Genomic DNA, 17,819 nt, shown 5'->3' with positions numbered 1-17,819 from the left:
GGCAACCTCTCCATCCGGTCGCGCCGGGCTTACCTGGGGCCCTCAAAGTTGTGTCAGCAGCAACTTGGACTCACCTAAGAATGCAGTGCTCTGGCGAGCCGGCGGGGGCGCTGGGATAGGAGGGTGCGTCGTGGTCCCCGGAATTCCAGCGGCTGGGTGTGGTTAGCGCCAAGTCCCCATCCTGCGGGGGAAATGTATGTCACTGTTCAACCATTAAGGCTGCACCTAGGTACCTGCCCAAGGGTCCGCCCTGTCCCTTGGGCCGCGGCGCGGGTTCGAGGCCCAGCGTCTGGGCACCTCGCATTTCTGGCTTCCGGAGACTCGCCTGGAACCTCGAGGAAACCCTCTACAGGACACCACAAAGAGAACTAAAACTCCTCTCTCCCCATGTTCTGGGCGGCTTCATAAAACCGAAGATGGCATGGCAGTGTCAAGTAGGTGTCATTTGGGCACCTAAGAGGTGGCGGCAGCTACTGGATGGGCAGAGAGCAATGGTCAAGTCCCATTTTGGCTCTGGTTCCCCCTAGCTACCCCCATCTTCCATGGTGGAACCCTGGGTTTTGCGGGGACACATCTGCCCAAGCACTTGGCGGCCGGGGTTCGGTCTAGGACCCTTCACAAACTGACTCCGGCCAGAAGACGCCACTGGAGTCCTCACCAGGCCATGTGCTTATTTTCCCAACATCAGATGTACTGAAAGAGGGGCGACAACAAGAGGGATTTAGGTTAGACTGGAGTTGGAAAATAGTTCTTTTGAACTTCGAGCCGCTCTTTTTCCCCGACGGTCTAGTTCTTGGGGTCCCCTTCCCCCAGTTTAAGCCTTTGCTTTCCACGTGAGGGCCCGGAGGGTCCCCGGATGCCAAGAGGAGAACCAGCCTGCGCGGGTCCCGCGCATCCACCGCCGGACAAACTCGAGCTGTGCCTTCCCCAAACTCGGGGCGCGGGGCGGCGGGCCGGGCGGGGGCGGTGACGTAAGGGGCGGTGCCGGACCTGATTGGCCCGTGAGGCGGGGCGGGGGCGGGACCGGGCCGGGGAGCCCTGAGGCGGCGACGGCGGCGCCGGGAGCCGGAGCCGGAGCCGGGTGTGAGGCGCTGTGGCGGCGGCGGCAACAAGTGCCGGAGCTGAGCCGAGCCGGGGCCAGGCCGAAGCGGAGCCGTCCCGCCGCGGACACCACCCGACCGCCCATCGCGGGCGCAACGCATGGAGCGAGAGCGGCGGCGGTCGCCGGGCTGAGCCGCGCGGAGCGGCCGGGTCGTGGATGCAGCCGCGATCTCCCGCCCCCGCCCCGCTGAGCAGGAGCTGCTCCCGGACAAGGTAGGGCCGGGCGGGTGTGCACTCCCGCCGCCTCCCTCCTCCCCAGGCCGGCTCTGCGCCCTCCTAGCTCTCTGGTCCCCGGCTCCCCCTCCACTGGCCCATCCTCTCTCCCTCCACAGCCCCGTTCCTCGCCGGTTCCGGCTTCGTACTGGCGCCCCAGAGCAGGAAGCAGTCTCTAGGTGGCTCCTACGGCGTTTAGGTGTCCCGGTCCTCCCCCTCGGCCCCCCGCCACCTTCCTTACCCTAGAGGAAGAGGATAACGCAACCCGCGGCAGCCTGTTTTTTGAGCTTCCTGCCCCACTCCACACACACACACACACACCCCGGGACCCGGGAACATCTCCGCCTCCCCACTGCACCCCAACTTCCGGGGAAGCGCGCGCCGGGGTGATGCAGGCGTTGGGAAGGGGGGTCTGAGGCCTGGCGTCCTCATCTGGGTTGCACAGGCGTTTTGGGGAGGGGGCCCTGCTGGATTTCGCGCTACACCCCCGCACCCCACCCTCGCACTGCGCTGCCTGCCGTGCCGCATGGGGAGATCAGGTGTTCTGTGAGCTACAGGGCCGCCAGCAGTCGCTCCCCAGCCCCATCCGCCTGCCACTGTTACCTCAGGGTCCCTAAAGGCTGGTTTCTGTGAAACTTAGGAAGAACCTTTTGCTTTGACCTCTACAAAAATATTCCACAGCGCCTGCGTTGAATGATTAACCCGGCTACTTGACCGAAACCTGGGGAGGGGGAAGGGTGGGTGCTGCGGGAGCGTGTCTAGCCGGCCTCTGAGAAACACCTGGAGTGGAGGGTGGACGTTGGGCTGCTCGGGGCGGACTCCTTGAGGGCTGCGGGCGCGGGTTCTGACGGCTGCCCCGGGACGGCAGGCGGACCCTTCTGGAGGCAATAAAACTGAGTCACCTTAATTTCTAGGCCACAGTGCTTTCCACTCAGGGCTGGGGAGCCCCAGAACCTACTGGCTCCCCATCAAGTGGGGAGGAGCAGCCGAGATACTCCCCACAAGTGTCACAGCGTGAAAGCTCATCTCTGAAAATAATATATACGTTTTAAACCTAGGTTGTCGAGGAGGCTCCCTCTCCTTCTTAAAACGTAGGGGTGGTATGTTTGTCTTTTCTCCCCTGCCCCCCATGGCCTCCTGAACTTCCCCAACTTCGTAGAACGGTAGTTTGGAACAATTATACCATACTCTCTTGCCGCTCCCCTGTTGGAGCCTTGCTGTAGATTTCAGATTGCAAAGCGAGTTGGTGAATATGGGCTTCTACTTGTTATAACAGATCCTTCCAGTGTAATTTTGCTCCGGGGAGGTAATGGGTTGGTTAAAGAGGTGGCCGACAGGGCCAAGAATGGGACTAGAAAGGCGGGGACCCAGCCCAGTCCTAGGGCTCTCAACCCAAGCCATTGCGTGGTCTCCCCCATGTGTTATCTGACAGCTGCCCCAGAGGAAGGATAGGGCTGGGCGGTCACTTCTTCCCACTGCCCTAGTTCCCTCTTCTGTTTTCTTTTTATTTATTATTTATTTATCTTATTTTATTTATTTAAAAAATTTATTTATTTATATTTTTGGCTGCGTTGGGTCTTTGTTGGGGTGCGCCGGCTTCACATTGAGGTGACTTCTCTTGTTTCGGAGCACGAGCTCTAGGCTCGTGGGCTCAGTAGTTGTGCGCTCAGGAGTTGTGGCTCGCGGGCTCTAGAGCGCAGGCTCAGTTGCTCCGCGGCATGTGGGCTCTTTCCGGACCAGGGCTCGAACCCAAGTTCCCCGCACTGGCGGGCGGACTCCCATCCACTGCGCCACCAGGGAAGTCCTCTCTGTTTCTTTTGAATAGAGGTTATTAAGACTGGTGGAATTTGGGAGAATGTTGCACAGAGTCCCTGTGCTCTTAAGTCAGATTGGATTTTAAGACCGGGGAAGTTCGGGAGCCCTATAGCACTCTACTTGAGTAAACCTTTTCCTACTGCCAAGCCTTTACAAATGTCTTTATCTTTAGATCTGCCATTCGGAAGTACTTTTTCGGTTTGGGCTACTGCTTTTTCCCTTGGGAATCTTCCTGCAGTAGGGGCTCACTGCTCTTCATTTAGTTTTTGTGCAGATGGCATGTGTATGATGCAGGCCTAATTCTCCATAAGAGTTCTGAGTTCCCACCTTCACTGTTCACTGGTCTTGATTCCGCCACATACTGTTCTGTGACCTTGGACAAGTTGTTTATCATCCCTGCCTCATTTTCCATGTCTGGTTTTGGGATGGTAGTGTCTGCTCTACAGGTTTGTTTTTGAGGACAAATAGGATAATGTTTGCCAAACTCCTAGCTCTGCATCATGGCGGGGGGTGGGGTGGTTAAGAAGTGCTTAATAAGTGATGATCATTGTGTAATCAATATAGAAGTTCCTCCAGGCACCAACTTCCCCTTACCAAAAACAGTAACCATTTAGATTTGTTGGAGACTGAAATCAGCCAAATTTGGCAGATGGCAGATAGTTTTTAAAATCCAGGGAATGAGGTAATCTTTTGAGGAAAATAAACATAATATGCTTGTAAAAAATATGAATTTTTTCCCCCTGGGTTTCCTGGATGGAGAGTTGAGTATATATAGGTGGCTTGTAATTTTGAAATTTTCCTTGTTTTAAAAAAAAGCCCACAATTTAGATTTCTCTAATTCTAAGATACTAAAGGTTTGCTAAAAATAGGAAAGTGGAACTGATAATTCGTGGTGGATTTTTCACTGTACAGTTTGCCCAGATGCATGGCTTAAAAAAAAAAAAAGTTACATTAGGAAATGAATGAGAACCCAAAAAAGTTAATCATTTTGCTTTACCCGGTGCATTGTTGGTATAAAGCTAAGATGTTCTGGATACAAATGTGTGGGGCTTTTTCAGCTGATGCAGGGATAAGTGAATCCTTTGTTTCTCAAACTTTGAAACTGTAGGAGAGGAAAACTTTTCTCTTTTTCCCCTCCAAGTTCTTTGGCTGATGTAATAATTAAATTGACATAAGACAGATTAATTGGAGAAAAACAAATTTCATATGTACAAGGATAAAAATATGCGACTCAAAGAAGTGACCAAAGCAGGCAGCTTTCATACCTTTTAAAGAGACAAAGAAACAAATACATTTGTGAAGAACTGACAAAACAAAGGGGTTTGGGTTTAGGGTGACTGATGAGTGAAGAAGTAACAAGGTTTGTGCAGGCTTCTCAGCCCTGAATTCCCTATCTCTGGTGATAAGAATGCCTTCTACCCTCCTGGTGCAGGGGAGGGTACCTTCCTACGGAAGATTTATCTCCTGTTTTCAGGGGGACAAAGGGGGATCAGAATGTCCTTACACTGGCTGCTTTCTCAAGTAACTTTAATTCAAAATAATCATTGTGTCAAAGTGACATATCTTGGGGTGGCATATTTTGCTCCCCTTCAAAACTTTTAAGTTTTAATGTTTTCCGACAATGCTGGGTTTTTTTGTTTGTTTGTTTTGTTTTGTTTTCCCCTCCAACCATAATTTAGGAATGCTGAACCAGAGCTGTGAATGTACTTAAAGCACACTCTGTTCTTAACATACCGGGTCAGTGCTTTTCATTCATTCTAGCTTGCTTAATAGCTACAATATTTGACTCTACTTAGGTTTTTTTTTTTTTTTTTGACAGTTTTATTGAGCAGTTTGTTAAGGACTTTAAAAATTAATAAATATAAATGGTTACTTTTATAAACATTGAAATTATTGCATCTGGGATAATATTTGGTTATGTAATCTTGCACATGCCCCATAGTGGTGCATAAGTTATCAATACTGAAAAATTCTCATAAATGCCTTTTGGTCTTATATGCAAATGCTCAGGAGAAACTAAAATCATTTCAGTCAATTGCCTGGCACTTTTCGTTGTTGTTGTTGGGGGTAGGAGTTTATTAATTAATTTATTTACTTTTGCTGTGTTGGGTCTTCGTTTCTGTGCGAGGGCTTTGTCTAGTTGTGGCAAGCGGGGTCCACTCTTCATCGCGGTGCGCGGGCCTTTCACTATCGCAGCCTCCCTTGTTGCAGAGCACAGGCTCCAGACCCGCACGCTCAAGTAGTTGTGGCTCACGGGCCTAGTTGCTCCGCGGCATGTGGGATCCTCCCACACCAGGGCTCGAACCCGTGTCCCCTGCATTAGCAGGCAGACTCTCAACCACTGCACCACCAGGGAAGCCCTGCCTGACACTTTTGGTGTGTACAGAATGTTAAAACATGAATTAAACTCGGCTCTGAATTTGAAGGTTGGGTTTCTTGGCTTGCATACTCAAAAGCACCCAGTAAAGACCATACACTCAGCAGGTGTGGATCCAGCTGTCCCTCCCCACTTCCCCAAAGGTGGTAAAACTGTAACTAGGTGCTTGCCATTATGTCTCCAAATTGTGGATGAATAAATTCCTCTCTCAGGAGAGACAGTTACCACTCGACTAAGAGATATATGTATGTGTGGGGTGAGGCTTTGAGCGAAATGATGTAATGATTTCATCATCACCAGCTGATGATGAGGCTTTTGCTAGTCTGAACAAAGCTTTGGTGGGAAGAACTTGCTACTCGATGGAGAATTAGTTATTAGGGCATATGTGGCACAATCACCTTACTGCTGGGAAAAGTTATTTGAGTTTTCTGTTTGTTATAACTCTGCTTTGAGATTTTTACACTCACTGTGTTGTCTCTACTGTGAGATTTATGCACTTTGCCCACCAGCTTTGTCTTCTTGCCTTGTCTTAGTTTTTGTAACAAAATTCAAACTTCCTTTGAGGGTCAACATTGTTGATAAAGTTATAATGTATGTCTTGAAATATTTTGTGTAGTTTTATTTAGGTACTTCCATAGATAACTCTTAAGAATTATTTATTTATTTATTTATTTTTTTTGTGGTACGCGGGCCTCTCACTGTTGTGGCCTCTCTTGTTGCCGAGCACAGGCTCTGGGCACACAGGCTCAGCGGCCATGGCTCAGGGCCCAGCCGCTCCGCGGCACGTGAGATCTTCCCGGACCGGGGCACGAACCCGTGTCCCCTGCATCGGCCGGCGGACCCTCAACCACTGCACCACCAGGGAAGCCCATTAAGAATTTTGTTACAAATTATTTTCTGTGCATCTATGAACATTCCTTTAGAGCAAGGTTTAAAATTATTTTTATTCTGATGTGGCTACAGACAGGAAATTCCCAGTAGGAAGGAAATTGATACTTTCTACTGTTCATTCTGTGGCATTTAAAAATAAGCTTATTGTTCATATGCCTTCACTCTGATGTGATTAGGATGTACTTCACTTAACCAGAATGTTTTATAAAACTGATTATCCAAGAGAATCAATTCTAGAGTGTGGTCAGGTTCTGTCAAATAGTGGTATGATGGTTTAGTGGTTAAAGAACATGAACTTGGAGTCAATCAAATGAGGATTTTTTTTTTAAACTTGAGGCGTAGCATACAGTAAAGTGTGTAAAGTGCACTAATATTAAGCGTGCAGCTCATGAATGTGTGTCCACCACCAGATCAAGAAGAAAACGTTTTCAGTACCCCAGAAGGTCCCTGTGCCCCTTTGCAGTCAGTCTCCAGCCCCTAAAGGGAACCATTATTCTGACTGGTTATATCATCTTAGATGTGCTGCATATCGTCATAGATAGGTTTTGCCTGTTCTTGAACTTCATGTAAGTGGCATTTCCAGAATTATAGAGTGTGTAATCTTTTGTGAAACAGACCTGGATTTGAGTTCCACTTTTGCCACTTACTGTGTGACGGTGGCTACTGTGTGATAAATTACTCTTAAGCCCCAGTTTCCTCATTAGTGAAATAGGGGAGATAATCTAGCTCAGATTTGCTAAGAAAATTAATTTGATCATGCACCTAAAATACCTAGCATTGTGCCTGACATACACACAGTGCCTTTGTCCCCCTTTTATTTCTTTAAAAAGATGGTAACTAAAGCAACTGTATCTTCTGTGTTTTAATATGCTATTTCACTATAAAAGTTGTGTAGGTCTTTTATGGAAAGTTAGAAGCCAGGGGGCACAGTGGTTGAGAGTCCACCTGCCGATGCAGGGCACGCGGGTTCGTGCCCCGGTCCGGGAAGATCCCACATGCCGCGGAGCGGCTGGGCCCGTGAGCCATGGCCGCTGAGCCTGTGCGTCCGGAGCCTGTGCTCCGCAACGGGAGAGGGCACAACAGTGAGAGGCCCGCGTACTGCGCAAAAAAAAGAAAAAAAAAAAAAAAGAAAGTTAGAAGCCAAATCTTTGTTGAGTCAACACTTTGTTGATGTAGCATCAGCTTAAATAAGACATATTATTTGTTGATAGTTGATCCCCTATTATTATTATTTTATTATTTTTTTTTTGCGGTACGCGGGCCTCTCCCGCTGCGCGGCATGTGGGATCCTCCCGGACCAGGGCACGAACCCGTGTCCCCTGCATCGGCAGGCAGACTCTCAACCACTGCGCCACCAGGGAAGCCCCCTCCCCTATTGTTTTTAATTGACATTTCCTCTGTAAGTCATAAAATGACAGTCATTGAAATGTTCCATTTAGAGCTGATTGGTTACCTGTGTGATGTGAGCTAAGGTGCAGTGATGACAGCTAGTTTACACGTGTTTATGAAACCCATGGAAGAGTTTAATTTAGATAAGAGGCATCAGTAAGTGCCCAGGATGCCTAGAACAATGTTTTACTACTTTATGTTTTGTAAAATAATTATTTCAGAAGTGAAAACACAGGGTCAGTTGTTAATTGCATGCTTCATACAACCCATTTAAAATGTCTTCAGTTTTTACAGTCTTCCTCTGTAACTGGTATTGTATATTCAGTGGTCTCATGTCTCCAGTGTGTGTGGTTTTTGTTTTCTTTTTTTAAAAACTTTTTATTTTTGGAACCATTTTTTAAATGTAACTTTATGGTACTATGGCATTCTAAGAGATTTTTTTCTTATGTTTATTTAGGGAAAAAGTCAAGATAAAGTAAAAGAAAAAGTTAATTCCATCTCTTAATACTGTAATTACTGTTAACTGGGTTGAGATCCTTCTAGGTGCTTTTGTCTACATCTGTATACTTCTAGAATGAGACTAGGAAAAACATGTTGCCAACGCTTTGGGCAAATGTAAAGCAAATTGTATGGGCCTTCCTAGAGATACCTGGCTGAGAGGACAGAAGACTTTGAACGTCTGGGTTCAGATCCATCCCCACATCCCTACTTGTGATTGTACCATGGAGTCCCCAAGGACTCCATCAGAGGGACCCCTGTCCTCCAGATTACAGTAGCCGAGGGGGAAAACCTGTCCTTGGACAACTCTGCCCACCCCTCCACCCGACAAGACCTCAAGAAGATATATAACAAAAGGGCCAGTTTGTCCATTTAGCCAGCATGCGTTGATTGAGCATTTAGTGGAAGCCTTGCTTGCACTGTGCTTGGCCCCTTGTGTATTCCTAGATGAGTCAGGCACAGTTCTTGCTGTCAAGGAGTTAGCAATCTGGTGGGAACTCTAACCAGGAACTGATGAAAGAGCTGTCTGGTAGAGGTGCAAGAAGAGTGCAGTGTTGGGGTCAGCCAGGAAAGGCTCCTGAGGAAGTTGTGTTTGGGCTTAGCCCTGATGGATGAATAAATAACTTTTAGAGGCAGAGAAAGGAGGGCAGAGGCAGTTGGGGATTGCAGGCCTGTAGCAATGTGTCAGGGGAACAGCAGGTGATCCTGTGGGTTTGGAGGGCATGGTGCTTAGGGAGGGGTAATAGGACACAGTGCAGCCTTGATGACCATGTGAAGAAGTGACACTTGATAGTTACGGAGGTGATGGGGAGCCATGGAAAGTTCTTGTGGAGAGGATGTGGTGACATATCATGGTCAGGCTTGTGTTTAGGAGGATGACTTGAGCCAGAGAGGCGGACGTGAGGTGGGTGTGATCATGGCTCCAGGTCATTTTACGGCCTCCTAATGGGGCTCTCTGCTTCCTATTTGCCCCACAGCAGTCTATTCTCAGAAGGAAGCTGGGGGGATATTTAAAATCTGAAATTGCTTTACATACTTCTCTACTCAGAATCCTCCACTGGCCCCTAGTCTCCCTCGTGGTAAAGCCAAAGTTCTCTGTCACCTGTCAGGCCCTTGGCTCAGTTCACTGGCTCTCCTACCTCTCCCCCAGCTCAAGTCTCTGCAGCCACACTGGCCTTTGAGCTATCCAGCCTCTGGCCTTTACACTGGCTGTTCCCTTTTCCTGGAATTGTCTCTCCCCCTTCCCTCCACCTTCCCTCTGAGAAGAGAGGCTTTCTCTGACTGTCCCCATCCTTATCCCCTGTACTGTGCTTTATATTTCGTCTAAGCCCTTAGCAACCTTATGATAATTGGCCATATAACTTCATTATTTGTGGTCTGTTTGAAACGTTGCTTGGTTTAAGTAGGTACTTGATATTTGTTGAATTAGGTCACTTCATCAGTCTTGCTGGGGGAAAACTGAGGGCCCAAACCAGGTCAAGGACGGTACAGGATTAAAATGGAATCTTAAAAAAAAAAAAAAGTTCTGAAGAACCTAGGGGCAGTACAGGAATAAAGATGCAGACGTAGAGAATGGACTTGAGGACACGAGGAGTGGGAAGGGTAAGCTGGGACAAAGTGAGAGAGTGGCATGGACATATATACACTACCAAATGTAAAATAGCTAGCTAGTGGGAAGCAGCCGCATAGCACAGGGAGATCAGCTCGGTGCTTTGTGACCACCTAGAGGGGTGGGATAGGGAGGGTGGGAGGCAGGGAGATGCAAGAGGGAGGAGATTGGGGATATATGTATATGTATAGCTGATTCACTTTGTTATACAGCAGAAACTAACACACCATTGTAAATCAATTATACTCCAATAAAGATGTTAAAAAAAATAAAAGAGGATATGGTACATAAAAAAAAATAAAGTGTATGTGTGCCTGTGTGTGTGATTTATTTGCAGGGGAGTGAGAGAGAAAAAGATAGTGGATGGGATGAGATTTGGAAACCAATTCAGGGAGGTGTGAAGTAAGTGAGCTACAGATAGGGGTACGTTGGAACATTTCTTAACCTCGGGACTTGTAGGCTGTAGTGGTGTGGAAGGAGGGTCCAGAAGACAGGAGTGTAGGGTGAAGGAAGACCCACCATAGGCTTGAACCCAGAACTGGAGAGTGCCCATTTTGGGGGATGAGGCCAGGAGCAAAGGCTGCCAAGATGCAAGAGAACCAGTAGAGAATTGGGGTTAGGGGATGGATGGTCTTGAACTTGGGGTGGGAGTAGGGATGGTGGCCACCAGTGTTAGGTGCTCTGGGAAGTCAGGAGAGGCAGCGGACTGTGAAGGTTCTAGAGGGGTGAAGGGGATTGGGAAGGTCAAGGCACAACAAAGGGGCGTGACAAGACATGGAACCTTTTCAGGAAGTTGTCGGAGAGGGAAAGAGCAGCCTGTGCCTGGAGCTACTGCAGAGGGAGAGCTTTGAGGTGGACGATGACATTGATACAAGGACCCCAGGGGAGCAGCAGCAAGGACTGTCCCAGGGGACAGTAATCTTGTGGGGGCTGGGGATTGACTTACTGAAAAGGGAGACTGGTCCATGTGGAGAACTTGAAGTAGATTTTGGTCCCTGAGCTGACATTAAATATCTTTGTAACCATGGCAACCCACTTAGCTTGTTCCCTCCTCATCCCCACCCCCTGCATAATAGGAAAAAACCTGCACAGCAAAGCTCATATGTTGATTGTTTGAATCTACTGCAGTCATGAATATGGACCATATTTATGGTCCATGTACCATTAACCTGCTAAGGCTTATAATTTGTGCTTTAGAATTCTGTTGTTGTTTATTTTCTTTGAAAAGCACTTAACATCCAAGTGCTTCTTGAAGTGCTTCTTGTGTTTTTGAGTCCTGATCAGGGAGTAACACAGTTGTTTTAAAAAAACAAAAACCAACTTCAAGTCTGGGTCTAGATTGCTCAGTGAAAAGCCTGGTGATGTTTTCAGAATCAAATCTATTTGTCTTAACAGTGAAAGGATCAAAGTGGGTTTGTTACAAATACCATCCTCTATAAATATTTAACCTTGGGACTAATGACATGTATTTTACATTTATTATTTTATGGCTAAATTTGATGCTTGTTTATAAGGAACTTATGTAGCTTTTATTCTTTAAGTAAATGAGATGCAACCCTTTTATTTTTCTTCTCCCTTCACCACAAAAGGAATTATTTCCTTCAGATGAACTTAAAATATCTCTCATGAATACTCCTATTTTTAACTGACTGTTTCTCTCTTTTGAATTTTTTTTCCTCAAGGTTCTGATGGATCCTCTTTAGAAAAAAAAAGCCTCTTTATAATGGAAATTTTTAAACAAGTGCAGATAACAGAGGGTGATATAATGAAGCCTCAGGCAGCCATCTCTGGTTTCAGCATGATGGCCTCTCTCTTTTTTTTTTTTTGTCCCTGCCCCACACGTGACTAAGATGCTATGTGAGCACCACCCAGAGTGGGAGGGCAAGGTCATGCTGGACCTCCAGGTGTGGGTGTGGGAGTCATCAGTGTAGAGGTGGCAGAAGTTCTGGGAGTGATTGGACCCCCCCCCACCCCAGGGAGGAAGGAGTGGGCACAGCGTGCAAATGACACTGAGAGACACAGAGATTGCTGTGGTCCCCGATGTTTCCAAGGAGGTGATAATCTATGATATATGAAGGTAACATTCACAGAGACACTTAAAATTAGGTGATTTAAGAAAACAAATTTAGGGTTACCGGGGGTAAGGGGGAGGAGGGGTAAATTGGGAGATTGGGACTGACTCATACACACTACTATATATAAAATAGATAACAAATAAGCACCTACCGTATAGCACAGGGAACTCTACTCAGTACTCTGTAATGGCCTATATGGGAAAAGAATCTAAAAAAAGAGCGGGTATATGTATAACTGATTCTCTTTGCTGTACACCTGAAATGTAACACAACATTGTAAGTCAACTATACTCTGATAAAAATTTTTAAAAGTAAATAAAATTAGGTGATTTAAACTGCTTGGTAAAAGAGGCCCAATTTCTAAGCTGCTCAGCAGTGTGCTCATATATTGAGCAAACAACATGTTCTCTTTTATTTTGACAACATAAATTTTTCTTGGCAGGTGGCCAGAGAAAGCGATGTTACTATTTCATCCCTTCTTTAAATATGTAGACATAAGTCTTGGTTGAACAGCTTCCCCTTTAATAGAACATTTGGACAAAAAGCCAAAATGTCACTGTTTTGAGGATGTATATTTTAAATCCATGTGATTAATTTTGATATTTAAAAAAAATCTAAGAACAGTCCTCAAGCACCCATTGGTAACTTGGTGAAATTTAACAACATTTGAGAAAGGGAGAAGAAGCAGGAAAGGCATCTGGGAGATGGAGGCTGGGAGAGAGGGGAGCCACTCTGCTTGTTTGGTACCCTGTCCTGAAGTTGCCACCCCAGGGTCCCTTGTCACTAGAGAGGTTGTCTTCTGGGAGGAGGATGGCCTCTGTCTCTGGAGAAGAGGTCATCTCCCAGGAGCACGTATTTTCATTGGATACTCTGTGTGTGAAGAGCAGAGCCTGGCGCTCAGCAGTTGGGGTGGTTTCACCTCACAGTTACAGCCTGTGGGCTGGGGAGCCTCTTGGTCCTGCCTCCCTCCAGGGTGAGGAGAGTGGATCTCACCTCACCTGGAACTATTCAGCCTGGGAAGCATTGCTGGGGGTGGGGGGGGGTCTGGGTAACTAGCTCTTGGCAGTCCTTTTGAGGGGCTTCAGTTTGGGGAGTCCCAGGTGCTAGGAGGAGAGGATTAGATACAGTGCACTAGGGGAACCGAGGGTGTCCTTATGGAGAAGGCAGTGGGATTTGAACCTGTACCTTTAAGTGTGGGGGCAGGATTGAGAAGCAAGAGAATGGGTGTCTCAGGCTGGGAGAGCCAGCATGAGCGATGGTGTGAGTGAGGACAGCAGTTGTTCTTAAGGGCTGCTGGGTCCCAGGAGGGGGTTTTGAGGGTGGCATACTTGGATCTAGGATGGGGTCTTTGTGGGAGCACTTAATGAGGACAGGGTGCCAAGTGCTCCTCCATCCCAGCTGTGCCATCCATGCAGCTCTCTGCCTGTCTTCAAGTTTGGCAGCAGCTGAGATGGACTTGCAGGCCAGGAGCTGCCCATTTGGGTTCCCAGTTCCTGCCCCCTCCCTCCACTTTCCATCTTGGGAACCTCAGACAAGTTTCTGGAAGCAGTTCACTTATCTGTAAAATGAGGATACCTCAGTAACCACTGTGTATTCCCTTGGGCCTTTGGCACAGTTCCTGGCACATGGACAAATGTTACCGAGTCCAAGCTTGGACAGCTCACTGCATGACAGGCCAGTAAATCGAGAGATGAATTGTTGGATCAAGGAGTAGGGGCTATATTCGGAAAGCCAGCAGACTGAGAAGATGGTGGACTGGCATCCAAAAGAACTGTCTTACCTGGGTTAGGATTCAGGCTGCTTTTATGCTAGAAGGGGAGGGGATGTGGCTGGTTGTTGCAGACTTCTTGGTGTCAGAATCCTTTGTTCTTGCAGCTGTCCATGTAGGTGTCTAAAGGTCATGATGCTCCTGTAAACCTCCAACAAGGCAAACCTTATTCTCTGTTCTGCAGCTTTTTATATGAATGGGAAAGTGTTATACCTTTAAAGGTCAGAGCCTTGAGAATGGACTGTCCTGTGTATTGCAGGCTATAGGCAACGTTCTTAACTTGTAGCAAAAGCAATAGAACGCAAAGGTTAAAGTAAAAGAAACAGATTCAGTATGGAGTCAGATTTCTTCTTCCCTATTACAAAAGCTGCTGGTGAATGGGTAGAGGCTGGTGTGCAGTTGTTAATTTTTCTTGTTGTAGGGAGTGTCCCTGGTACCTCCACCCCATTTCTTCATTTCTTTTTTCCTCCTCTCTCAAGATGTCACACCTGTTGATTCCTTTTATTTTAATACAGCATTATTTACATCTCAGCACATGTCAATTCTGTACAACTCTGTGCTTTTCATGCATGTTTTTGAAAGAGTGAGTCAGGCAGTTATCTCAAAGCTGCTTCTCTAAGAGACTCCAAATGGCTAAGCAGGGAGTCCTGGAGCCCGAGGCATGGCACTTTATGCTCCTTGGTGTCCCCTTGTGTCCCCTTTGTTGTACCCTTTGTTGTACCCAAGGGCAAATGCTCTTTAAGGAAATTTGTCACTGGAAACCTTCATCCAAATAGCCAAGAAATTGAGACTTCCCAAGGCAATTTATTAAATTATTTAAGAAAAACACAATGAATGTCACTGGTATTAATGCAATCTCAACTTGCAGCACGTTCAAACAATGTTTATTTTGGATATATATTTTTATTTTGTAAATAAATGTAAACAAACGTAAACTTTTATTTTGCAAGAGTTGATGGAGGTGCTCTCAAACCCTACATTTCATGGGGACAAGGATTACCAAATTTAATAGAATTGGGAAGAATATTGGTCATGTGAAAGAGTTTGTAGAGTACCTTTCGGAAGTGACATAGGTGAATCTCTCTTGGGGAAAATGGCAGATTGAATTTGGCTGCCCAAGAGCTTAACATTAAAGTGATTGTTTTAAAATCTAAAAAATTTTACTTCTCTTTATGGTCATTTATTATAGCCCATGGAATTAAGTGGTGAGGAATGATGTGATTTTGAAAGTCAATCCTAAAACTTTGAGGAGAGTCAACTTTTGATTTTGTTAAATTAGTCTTTTTCTTAAATAGATTTATTTATTTATTTAATTTTGGCTGCATTGGGTCTTCATTGCTGCGCACAGACTTTCTCTAGTTGCGGTGAGTGGGGGCTACTCTTTGTTGCCGTGTGCGGACTTCTCATTGCAGTGGCTTCTCTTGTTGTGCCGTGCGGGCTTCAGTGGTTGCAGCACATGGGCTTGGTAGTTGTGGCTCACGGGGTCTAGAGTGCAGGCTCAGTAGCTGTGGTGCACGGGCTTCGTTTCTCCACGGTACGTGGGATCTTCCCAGACCAGGGCTTGAACCCATGTCCCCTGCATTGGCAGGTGGATTCTTAACCACGGTGCCACCAGGGAAGTCCCATTAAATTAGTCTTTGATTGAGTATTTCATGCATTTTACTGTGTAAAATGACAATAATCTCTTTTCCAGTACCTATGTGAATATATTCTTTCTTAATTGGTTTCACCAGCTTTTCTCTATGTGTGACTGTAGACAGAAGTAGCCCACATAGCAAGCCCCGAGTTATCTCCTCCCTGCCCCATCTCTGTCCACCAAGATTGCCAAGCCATGGCTGATGGCCTGCTTGTTTCCAGAAGCACTTATACAAGGTCAGTTTGATAACTTTGTTTATGTAATATAGTTTATATTATATAATGATAACTTAGTTTCTAGTCCAGTACTGTAATTTATGCTTGAGCATTTTTATTAATTTTTAATTGCCTTCTTCCTCCACTCCTCCCATCCCTTGGGCCTTAGTTTGTTTACAGATTTGTTTAATCATATGAGACTCTTTCCTGGGATTTTTTTAGATGATGTCCTGCACTGAGATGACACCCAGTGATGCTGTGCTGATGGGTGAGGGTGAGGCATGGAGGGGAAAGCACAGGAATTGGAAAAGGCTTATGACAGTTGTGAAGAGGAGTGACCTGGCCTGACACATAGACAGCCAGGGGCCAGGGAGGGTCTCTGGGGGGCCCGGAAATGCAGGGCCTGTGTGTGTAATTATTCAACAATGATTTGTGTGGAGCAAAAGATGAAGAAGGTCAAGGAATAGAAATTTTCCTTTATTTAATCCTCGTTCCTTTACTGCCCCTCCCCGTTTATGTCCTTCTTGTCCTCAAATGTATTGACTGTCAATATGTTGTCAGAGTGGCAAACGCTAGAGAGACTGAAATGAAATGGCCCAGCCCCTGCTCTTGATGGCCACGTGCCCTGTGGAGTGTGTAAGACTTGTTACCGGAGAGGTGTGGTAAGTCAGATAAGTATGTGTGAAGTGTTAAAGACAGCAAAAAGGAAGTAATAAAACCAGTGTCTGGGGGCGGGGCGGGGCGGGTTCATGGTGGTGCTGCTGCAGTCCGCCTTGCTGGCCTTGTTTTTTATGTTGATGGCTCAGAATTGAAGCTATGACTATGAGAATGTGACTTTGTCCCTGATGATGATTCTCACTGCGCGACTCCTCCCTACGCTGACCCTGGGCAAGCCTCTGTGCCTCTCTGCATCTTGGTTTCTTCTTCTGTATGGGAGGTGGTTGGAGTAGAGCTATAAGGCCCTGGAAAAGAAATTCTTATAGCTTCTCTTTGGTAATGAACTCGGGATATGATCTGTGTGTGGAATGCATGTGCATGTTCTGGAGAAAACAAGTAAAAGGGTGAGAGGGTCCAGTTTGTGGCCAACACTTGCTCTTCCATCACCTTTTCTGACATGGCCAGTGTCCCTTCCTCTCAGAGCCTGGAGAGCTGGGCTGCAATGCAGGCCCACTTGGATAACCTCTAGCAGGTGGGAGGACTGTTCTGGGATCCCTTCAGCCTCAGACTGTGGTGCCCCCAGGAAGGGAGGGGGAGAGGAGAGGCAGGGCTTTTTCTGTGTAAAAGCTCTTGCCAAAAAGGTTTGCCCAACAGGTTTGTTAGATTGGGCTGGTTGAAGCTGCTGCCAGTCTCTCATTCCTCAGTGTGGATTAGCACCTACCACAGAGCTGCAGGGACTCCACCAAAGCAGGGGCGGGGCCCGCCTTACCAGACCAGGACCTCTGGGCACCTTAAGACTACTGACTGGTTCCCTTCTGGAGATTCTGTCTACATTATTCCTTTCTCATGCTGCTTAAAAACAAAACGCAACCACATGGCTTTCTTTGAAACTGCCTACATCTTCTGGGTATCCACAGATGCAATGATTTTACTTCCTAAGTAATTTTTTTTTAAAGTGCAACTTTACTTGAGGATTCTTGAAATCTTCTTTGAGCAACGAGGTTGTGTGGTAGAAAGAGTTTAGACTTGGGGTCAGGGTCCAGGGTCCAAGTGCTGGCTCCACCCAGATTAGCTTTGTGACCTCAGAGTAATTGCTTCACATTTTTGAGTTTGTAAAGATTAAATGAGGGCTTCCCTGGTGGCGCAGTGGTTAAGAATCCGCCTGCCAATGCAGGAGACATGGGTTCGAGCCCTGGTTTGGGAAGATCCCACATGCTGCGGAGCAACTAAGCCCGTGCGCCACAACTACTGAGCCCGCGTGCCACAACTACTGAAGCCTGCGTGCCTAGAGCCCGTGCCCCGCAACAAGAGAAGCCACTGCAATGAGAAGCCCGTGCACTGCAACAAAGAGTAGCCTCCCCTCGCCACAACTAGAGAAAGCCTGTGCACGGCAACGAAGACCTAATGCGTCCAGAAATAAATTAAAAAAAAAAAAAAGATTAAATGAAGTGAGAATATCCCGGTGTGGAAAATGGGCAAAGGGCATGAGGAGTGGGAAGTCAGGAAGGAAGCACATGAATGACGATGGGTCAGTTAAAACAAGCAGAGGTCCTTTTTTTGTGAAGATTAAAAAGA

General features: G+C 46.8%; 1 protein-coding gene across 1 annotated transcript in view; it reads left to right on the top strand.

Moving 5' to 3' along the window:
* The first annotated feature begins 1,036 nt into the window (after nt 1–1,036).
* B3GNT2 (UDP-GlcNAc:betaGal beta-1,3-N-acetylglucosaminyltransferase 2) overlaps nt 1,037–17,819 on the top strand; it is a 30,854-nt gene continuing 14,071 nt past the window's right edge. Inside the window, exon 1 of the mRNA XM_081253786.1 lies at nt 1,037–1,314. The gene's annotated coding sequence lies outside the window, so the exon portion shown is untranslated. The remainder of the gene's footprint in view (nt 1,315–17,819) is intronic.

The sequence above is a fragment of the Mesoplodon bidens genome (assembly GCF_964165515.1).
Source record: "Mesoplodon bidens genome assembly, chromosome: 14".
NCBI classification, from domain to species: domain Eukaryota; kingdom Metazoa; phylum Chordata; class Mammalia; order Artiodactyla; family Ziphiidae; genus Mesoplodon; species Mesoplodon bidens.
Note: the sequence above shows the minus strand (reverse complement) of the source record. Positions and strands in the feature narration are given on the sequence as shown.